Below are 9,724 nucleotides of genomic sequence, written 5' to 3'. Positions count from 1 at the left end.
AGAAAGAGGAAATGATAATCATTGTGATGATCATTATATATTTTATATGTATTGAATTATCATAGTGCACCTTATAAATATTAAAAAAATATTATGTATCAATTCAAAATAAATTTAAAGAAAGAAAAAAGAAGCAGTGGGCATACTACTTCTCAGCAAGTTCAGGGACTGAAGGAATTCACTGAAATTTAATATTAGGCTTTTAGAGATTCCAAAATTCTGGTGTTTTGAATAGAGGAAAAGAAAGGGTACATTGGACCCAAATTACTGGCAGTAGCAGTATTGGGTCACCACAGAGGGGAGGGTTTGCACAAACAGAAAGGAAGAAAAACACATGGAAAATTTTGGCACAAGAACATTGGTAAAACAGAAAGGAAGTCTGAACTTAGCTAAATCAGAGGTGGCATAGTGAGCTGGTGTTTGAAAGTGTTCATGTTTCTTTAAGAGAGAGCTGTTAACAGTTCTCATTGAAGCTTGCTGTTACAGGAACATGGGAGATCATAGTGAATATTGCCACATACTAGTGAGCACATACCATGTGTCCTAGGTACTCCTGACAGAACACAACTGAAATAGGCACAGAGAAAAAACTGTACCCAGGAGGATGAAGTCAGAGATATGGAGGTGAGTGGAACTCACTTTCCCTTTGTCTGCGGGCTCCTGTGACCAGCTGAAGAAGAGGACTAAACCAAACAGAAAGGCATGATTGCATTTGGGGACTGTGCCTTAGAAGGCCATATCTGTGGATGGTGGAGTGTGTGAGACCTGCCATGCCCCATCCACTCAATGCTGTTGGTTACCCTGCCCTGTGAGTAGAATTCTCAAGAGACCCCTGAAAGTCAGATGCCCAGCAGAGATCAGTATATGCCTAACCCTACGGATGTGTTGATCTAATCTTTACAAAGTATATACCACCTGAATAAATTTCTGTGTTTAGATAATAACTAGACTCAGGCCACATTTACATTCAATTCATAACTCTGCATCATCCCTGCCCTGGGTGTGCATTAACTTTGTCTTTCTAAACAAAAGTCCAATACACAGTACTTTACACTATATACTACCTTGCACTGGTGAGCAGAGAAGTTGAAGACAATTTCAACCCGGTTTTTTTTTTTTTTTTCAGGCCTTTCCAGTAGGTAGTTTGGTAAGCAACATAAAAGGAGAGAGTTTAATAACCTCCAGCCCTTGGTCATTCCTATTGCCAGACTGTACTTTTTTCCATTTCTTTTTGGTATATGTACCCCTTCCAGTGGAGATAATTCTTTCATTTTTTATTAAGAATTTTTGGTTGTTCTGGTTATATTTGCTAGTTGGTACCTGTATATACATATGTCCATACATATTTGTTCCTTTTTTCTTTTTGTTTACTTTTTTCTTTAAATTATCATTCTGTTATTTTGCTTTGTTTTGTTTTTATAGGATTAGTGGGTTTTTTGTTTTGGTTTTGTTTCTCTTGGTACACTCTGTCTTCTTTCTCACTCCTCTAATAAGCAGATTCTCTTGATGTTTCTATACCTTTCTACTTTGTTTCTTTAATGTATTTTTTCTCATTCTTTATGGATTTCACTTGCTGTTTGGGCTCTCAGGTCTAGCGAGGAGGACCACGGAATAGGGTAGAGGAGAGTGTGGCTGCGGAGTCACTAATCAAGACCTCCAGAGATCAAGCAGGAAGCAGGTCTGATTTTATTGCATAGTTACCATGTAACTATTGCATAGTTACTCAGGCAGTAGCGAAGCAGATTACAGACAGCCACCAATACAATTTCTGCTAACTGTCCCTGCAGCGACTAATCAAGGAGTGGGCCGCGGTGCAAGCACAGGGACTGCTGCACATGGCCTCACGCCCAGGGCTGTGCCTACAGGGTAAGTGGTTTGCCGCTCACATGCCTAGCACGAGGGGAGTGGCTTGCCACTCAGACGCCCTTAACATATGCCATGTATGCAGTACTCCATGCACTTGTCCCCACATTTTCCCCCTCTGACTGTGCTGCAAGGATTTCACCCAGAATTGCCTTTTTTATTTTTTGTTCAGTGGCCTTTACATGGTTTCATAAGCATCTCACAACATAAGAAAATATTATCACTATTATAAACAGTAGGGCCAGGGTAATAGCATTATACAGATTAGTTAATTTGACTATCAGGTTTTTCCAATGTTCAGTCAATCCCTAGAAGAAAGAAGAGGTTGTCAAGATAGACATCTTTGTGTCACTGATTTTGACAATTGCCTTAGTAAGATTATGCATAGTCATAGCATAATGAGCATCCCAAGCGCTCTTAATATAATGAGAAAAATTGGAGAAGTGTAAGGTTATATTTTCAGGTACAGCATATTGGGTGACACAAATACTATGAAATTCAGGGTCACAAGTGAGCCTCTGCAACATAAACAGAATATCTAGTTGTTCCTGGTGGAGGTGAAGTTCTTGCTGAATGACTAAAATAGTGGCTCAGGATAGTTTATTTAAGTCATTTTGAACAGCAAATGCTTCTGCCATGTTGGATTACATGTCACATCACTGTGAGTCCCACAATAAGTTGCTTTTTCCCTTTTCCATGGATAATTAGTTCATCAAAACTTGAGTTAAAAAATAAAAAGTTTTATGACTGACTATTTTAGCCAATGAATGTTGCAATTATTAAGTCAGTGAGTATTTCACATGTCACTGGTTAGTATAATCATGGAAGACTGTTAAATAATATATACTCGATAAATATTGCACTTGCTTGGACTGTATGTTTTGATTTAGGGAAAAATTTGAGATTCAATGCATATGAGTTCCAGCCGCAGTTTTACCACATACCGTCTGTGTGCCCTCAACTAAGGCATTGCCTCTCTAAGACCCAGCTTCCTCATTTTTAAAATGGGAATAATTTTACTTTAACTAAAGGTAATTAAAAAAATAAAAAGTAATATATGTAGGAAATTGCATGTTAATTTTAAGAATACCAGTACACATGAGCATTAAACATTATGTAACTGGGGTCTTGACAGCAATTTTCTTACTAAATTGATTGTAAACAACAATGCTTGCCAATTTAAAACAAATACAATGTATCTTTATAGGTTGCACCTTTGTACAGCATTACCATTAGTGAACACCAATCCAGTAATGTTCAATTCCACACTACCAAATAAAGTCTCATATTCCAATTTGCCTGTTGTTTCTTCTGTGCTGGGAATCTGTTTGGTATACTTGCTGTGTCCTATTTACCTCTAAATCATATGCCTATTTTTCTGTTACTAATATTATTGCTTATGGTCCAATATTTTTCATTCTCTGACAAGGACATACTAAGGAGCAATAGATGTAGTCCCATCTAGAAGAGGTGAGAGATTGGCAGAGCCATAGTTTACAATTCTCTGAGATTGTCTCTTCCACAGTTCTGCTGAATAAGTTTCACCTCTGTACTGATGGAGTGGGGAGAAGGCCTTTTGTCCCTCTTCCTTTTGTAGAATCAATGAATGACCCAGTTATCCTTGCAGTGAAATAATGGGTATTGATTTGAGGGGAAATTTGATGGTCTATGAACCGAGACAGTGTAGTGTTTGCTTTACTTTTCTAAGGTGGCTTCGGAGGCCGCTCTGTTATAATTCATAGCACACCATTATGGGCATCAGAGCTCATTCAAGTTCCAGTTCTAATGAAGGTCTCCCATGCTCAGAGAATCTCTGTTTCCTCATTTTCAAATAAAAAATAATAACATCTGCCCTCTGCTCTGCAGGATTTGGGGATTTGGGGGTACTAAATAGCAAATGTTTTGTACATTTACTTAGTTACATGTTGATATATGTTTGGTATTTTAAAATGTTTAAGTTGTACTTCCTAATTTATGCATAGTCACTTGTGATGTTAGTCCAGCCCTTTAAAATGTTTAAAAGACTTGATTTTCAAAGACAAACTATCATATTTTTTAATGAAGTATTACATGTTCAATATTTCAATATAAAAGTCGGAGATACACAGATCAGTCTGAGAATCCAGCAGGTTGGGTAAGGTTTGGGATCAAATGCTTCATTTTTTTTTTCTTATTCTTAGCTGCACATTGGTACCACCAGAGGATGTGTGCTTGTGTGTTTGTTTGTTTGCTTCTTTGTTTTAAAATATCTATTCCTGTGATCTCAGAGTGCCTGAACTAGATTGTCATGGACAGAGATTTGGAAAGGAGAGCAAGATTAAATAACAGTTTGTTTATCCTTATCAGGTGACTAATGTACACTCAGAAGGAATTAGAACTTACCTAGTTGATTGGCTCAGCACTTTATGTCAATAGGACACAATCTGATAGTGCACTATAACAGAGTGAACTATAAAAGCTTTACATTGATTGCAAGTTCACAGTTGAATAAGTAAAAGAGGAAGGCTTCAATGGATCCAGTTGTAGTCCTGGTATTCTTCTCCTCTCACTATGGAGACAGAGATCTGGGAAGGGAAGACTCCCACCAGGACCCATGCCTCTCCCAATTCTTGGGAATATCCTGCAGATAGATGGTAAAAACATCAGCAAATCCTTAACTAATGTAAGTCTGTTGATGCTCCTCCAGTGGTGAATATATTAATTATTTTATTTATTTAGTGAATATATTAATCCTTTATTTTATTGTATTTATTTATTTATATTAATTCTTTACTTTTAATTAAATATATGCACAAGGCAAATTATTAAAAGAGATTGTTGCACAGAAAAGACTCTTTGGACATTGAGGTTTTCATTTTTTAATAGTCTTTCATTGTTACAGGTAGTGTGATGAAACAATGCATCTGGGATTAAAAAATTTATATTTAATATTTTGATGGCAATTTTTAAATGGCAAAAGTCTGGAGTAGCCCTGCTCTTCATTTTTTTCATCATCATTTGCCATGATTTTCTGTTTTCTGCACAATCTAATCTGCTTGTGATTCTTTGAGTGAATTTTTATTACTTTCAGGGTGTCTTTCATTTCCAGGAGTTTTGACTAGTTTCTTTTCAATATTGCTATTTCTTTATCAAAATTGTCTTTCAACTCCTGAGTTTTCTCTTTTAATTCATTCCTTAGGTATTCCTTTAGTTTACTGAACATTTTAATAATCAATTTTCTATCACTTTTCTCTAGAATTTCACACACTTTTCTATCTGTGGAATCTTTTACAGGGGGATGGTGAATTAGGAGGGAAGAGTTATTCATTTGGTTTCTCAAGTTTTCAGAATTCATGAAATTGCACTTCAATGGAAATGGATTCTACTTTCTATTTTACACCTATGTCCTTTTGTGTATGTAGTTATCTCTTTTGTTTGGGGTTATTTTTTCTGTTTTTGATATATGAGTAGGTCCAGAGGTGTGACCTGAGGTCCCCCTTTGGTTGATTCTCCTTTGACCTGGTTGTAAGTTTGAGATTTTTTTCTCCTTAATTTTATGTTTTGAAGTAATGTTGAGACTGAGGTGGGACTACAAGTGTGGGGTGAGATCCATTGTTACAGGGTTGAGTTGTGAGTATTGCTTGGGAGCAGGATGTCTACTCTGTGAACCTGATATGACCCACTCACTTTTCAATCCCACTTAGAGGAAGCAGTCAGCCAGGAATTGCATTATTGTTACCAAGAAATGTACAGCCTCAAGACAAATGTGCAGTATCTATTTTGACATCTGTAACACTAATTGCCACCTATAGAGGAATGTTGGGGTCTGGGGCTGGGGCTCAGTGGTAAAGCACTTGCCGCACATGTGTGAGGCACTGGGTTCTCATTCTACCATTCTTCCCATCCCCACAGCCCCACTCACTCCTCTCTGTGCAATCCAAATTTCTTAATTTTTCCCTCCTACTTAGCCCCCACTGTGGATCAGCATCTGCTTATCAGAGAAAACATTTGACCTTTGGTAATTTGGGATTGGCTTACTTTGCTTAGCATGATGTTCTCTACTTCCATCCCATTTACCTGCAAATGCCATAATTTCCATTTTCTTTAAGGCAGAGTAATATTCTATTGTGTATATGTACCATATTTTTTTTTTATCTATTCACCTGTTGGTGGGCATCAAGTCAGATCCTAAGTGGACATGAAGATTTGGGCCTGCTTTTTCTTCTATTAGGTGCAGGGTCTCTATTCTAGTGCCTAAGTTTTTGACCCACTTTGACTTGATTTTTATTACAGTGAGAAATAGAGGTTTAATTTTATTTTGCTACATATGCATTTCCAGGTTTCCAAGTACTGTTTGTGGAATAGGTTATCTTTTCTCCAATGTATGTTTTTGGTGCCCTTGTCTAGTTTGAGATAACTGAGTTTATATGGGTTTGTCTGTGTGTTTTCTATTTTGTGTCATTGGTCTACATGTCTATTTTGGTGCCAGTACCATGCCATTTTTTGTTAATATTGCTCTTTAGTACAGTTTAATGTCTGGTATTTTATGCCTCTTGCCTCACTCCTTTTGCTAAGGATCACTTTGGCTATTCTGGATTTCTTTTTTTCCAAATGAATTTTGTGATTGCTGTTTGTAGTTTTATGAAGAATGTCCTTGGAATTTTAATAGTAATTGCATTAAATCTGTATATCAGCTTTGGTAGTATGGCCATTTTGGCAATATTACTTCTTCCTGTCCAAGAGTGTGGGACATCTTTCCATCTTCTTTGTTTTAGTGTTCTATAGTTTTCATTGTGGAGGTCTTTTACCTTTTTTGTTAAATTAATTTCCAAGTATTTTATATTTTTTTGAGGCTCTTATGAATGGGGTAGTTTTTGTAATTTGTCTTTCAACGGATTAATTGCCAATGTAGAGAATTTGTATTTGATTTACTGGTGTTGAATTTACATCCTGATACTTTGTTGAATTAATTTATTAGCTCTAGAAGTTTTTGGCAAAACTTTTTGGACCTTAGAAATACAAAATCATGTCATTGGCAAATAGTGATCATTTGAGCTCTTATTTTCCTATGTGTATCCCTTTAATTTCTTTCATCTGATTTCTCTGGCTAGAGTTTCAAGGAATATGAAACTCTATCTTGTTCCCAATATTATTGTGTTGTGGTCTATCTCATTCCTGAATTTGAGAAATGTTTATTTGACACATGTAGATGCTCCATTGTTTGGGGCATTCATATTTATGAATGTCATGTCTTGTGGATGTATGATTCCCCTAAGCAGTATGAAATGTTCTTTCTTATCCCTTATGATTAACTTTGGTTCCAAGTTGTGGGGAGAAGCTCATGGAGTACTGCTTATGTGGCATATATTAAGAGTGTCTGAGTGGCAAACCACTCCCCTTGTGCTGGGTGGGTGAATGGCAAACCTCTGATATCGTAGGCACAGCCCTGGGCATGAGGCTGAGTGTTGCAGTCCCTGTGCTTACTCCAGGGCCCACTCCTTGATTGGTTGCTACAAGGACAGTTAGCAAGAAATTGTATTGGTGGCTGCCTGTAATCTGCGTAGCTACTGCCTGAGTATATATACATGGTAACTGTGCAATAAAATCAGACCTTCTTCCTGCTTGGTCTCCTGAGGCCTTGATTGGCGACTCCACAGCCTCACTCTCCTCTACCCTGTTCCATGGGCCTCCTCGCTGGAGCCCAAGCACCAAGTCCACTTTGTCTGATATGAGGATGGAAACCTATGCTTGTTTATGCATTCCATGTGAGTTATAGGTTTTTCCCATCCTGTCACCTTCAGTCTGATGTCTTTTCCTAGGAGGTGTGAGTCTCTTGAAGACAACATATTCTTTGGTCTTTTTAAAAAATTCAATCTGCCAGTCTATGTCTTTTGATGGATAACTTTAGGCCATTAACATTCAGGGTTATTACTGAGATATGATTTGTAATCCATGTCATTTTGGTTTATTTTTGGTTTTTAAACTCGACTTAGTTTCTCCTTTGATCTTTCCTTTAGTGCAGCTCCTCCCTTTGCTGGTTTTCATTTCCTCTGTGCAATATTTTGACAAGAATGTTCTATAGTGCAGGCTTTCTAGTTGTAAAGTGTTTTAACTTTTGCTTATCATGAAAGGTTTTTATTTCATCTTCAAATCTGAAGTTTAATTTTGCTGGATATAAAATTCTTGGTTGGCATCATTTTCTTTTAGAAATTGGTATATGTTATTCCAGGACCTCCTTGCATTGAGGCTCTGGGTTGAGGAATCAGCTGAAATCTGAATTGTTTTCCCCCATATGCAATTAAGCCTTTTTTTCTCTTGCAGCCTTTAAAATTCTCTCCTTATTCTGTATGCTAGTCAGTCTCATTATAATGGGCCTTGGTGTGGGTCTATGTAATTTTGTACATTTGGGGGCCTGTAAGCCTCTTACAGGAGTTGATTTTCCATTTCATTCTTTAGATTTGGGAAAATTTCTGATATTATGTCTTTAAATAAATTGTGCAGTCCTTTTGTTTGTATCTCCATGCCTTCATCTATTGTAATAAATCTTAAATTTGATCTTTTCATGTTATCCCATATTTCTTGGAAGTTGTGTTTATGGTTTCTTACCATCTTCTCTGTGTGGTTGATTTTATTTTCAAAGAGTGTATATTTTGTCTTCATTGCCTGAGGTTCTGTCTTCTAAGTGGTCTAGTCTGTCAGTAATACTTTCCATTGAAATATTAATTTGCTTTTTTTTTTACTTTGAGGATTTCTGCTTTTTTTCAATCTCTCTTGTTGAATGAATCTTTCACTTCCTGAGTTTTCTCTTTGATTTCACTTCTTATACTATCCGTTACTTAATTGATCAGCTTAACTATTACATTCTAAATTCCTTCTCTGACATTTTCTGTGTTGTCTACAGATTCTATTGTAGGAACATCTTGGTTTGTTTGTTTTCCATGTTGTTTGTATGTCTTCCCACCTGTGATATAGAGGTGAGGCATCAAGTTTTGTAGTCTTATAGTGCCCCTGAAGGTTTCCAGTACCTCATCTTACAGGGGGAGGTGGATATTAACAACACCCAATGCAAATAAGATACACCTTTAAACCAAATAGCTCCTATTAAGGCATCTACATTTTTGTCATAATAAACAGAAATGATGTTAAATTATTGTCTACAACATAAACAGTAAGTTTTCTAAAAGGGGTTACTGTTTCTAATGATGGACAATGAGGGAAGAGAAGTAGTGCAAGATGTGACATTTATGATGGAGAAGGAAAGAATTTAAAGGCAAAAATTTATAGTAAGATTGAGGAAGGAATTAATAGTGATGGACTGTTTGTATGAGAGAAGTGTGACAGAGAATCCAGGGAGACAGAGAGAAAAAATATATACAGATTTTTTAAAAATGTAAAAATATAAGGATCACAATAAAACTGTAATATACAATTTAGACATCCCATTCCTCAATAAATTGATGCATGAATAATATTTGGATTCAAAGATGGTAGAGATGTGAGAGAGGGGGCAAAAGGAAAAAAAAAGAGGTCTTAATGGAAAGTTGAATGATTGTTTCCAAGGGCTTTCAAAAATTTTATCAGCTTCCCTTCTCTGCTGACCCGTGGAGTTGTCTGAAGTTTGATGGTAGCTCCAGTCTGGTGGGTACCAGACTTGTTGGGTGGGTGAGCTGATAGCAAGATGCCCTCACATCCTCTTCCAGTCTTCCCACTCATTGTAGCTGACCCACTCTGTCCCCATGTACCTCAGGACTCCCTGAGATGTAGAGAGCCTTGTTTTCTCTAATTTCTTCAACCTGAGATTTCCCTGGGGCACTGCCCCCAGTCTCTGGCATTCCACAGACTTGCTAGATCCAGCCTGACCCAAACAAGCCCAGCTACAATC

The 9,724-nt window shown here is 37.1% G+C and overlaps 1 pseudogene; it reads left to right on the top strand.

Annotated features, from left to right (window-relative positions):
* The first annotated feature begins 417 nt into the window (after window positions 1-417).
* Window positions 418-9,724, top strand: part of LOC124096547 (cytochrome P450 2C18-like) — a 56,850-nt pseudogene continuing 47,543 nt past the window's right edge.

The sequence above is a fragment of the Marmota monax genome, unplaced genomic scaffold, assembly GCF_021218885.2.
Source record: "Marmota monax isolate L192 unplaced genomic scaffold, Marmota_monax_Labrador192_F-V1.1 WCK01_AAM20220418_F8-fsc00004, whole genome shotgun sequence".
Classification (NCBI taxonomy): domain Eukaryota; kingdom Metazoa; phylum Chordata; class Mammalia; order Rodentia; family Sciuridae; genus Marmota; species Marmota monax.
This window is presented reverse-complemented; position numbering and strand designations above follow the sequence as displayed.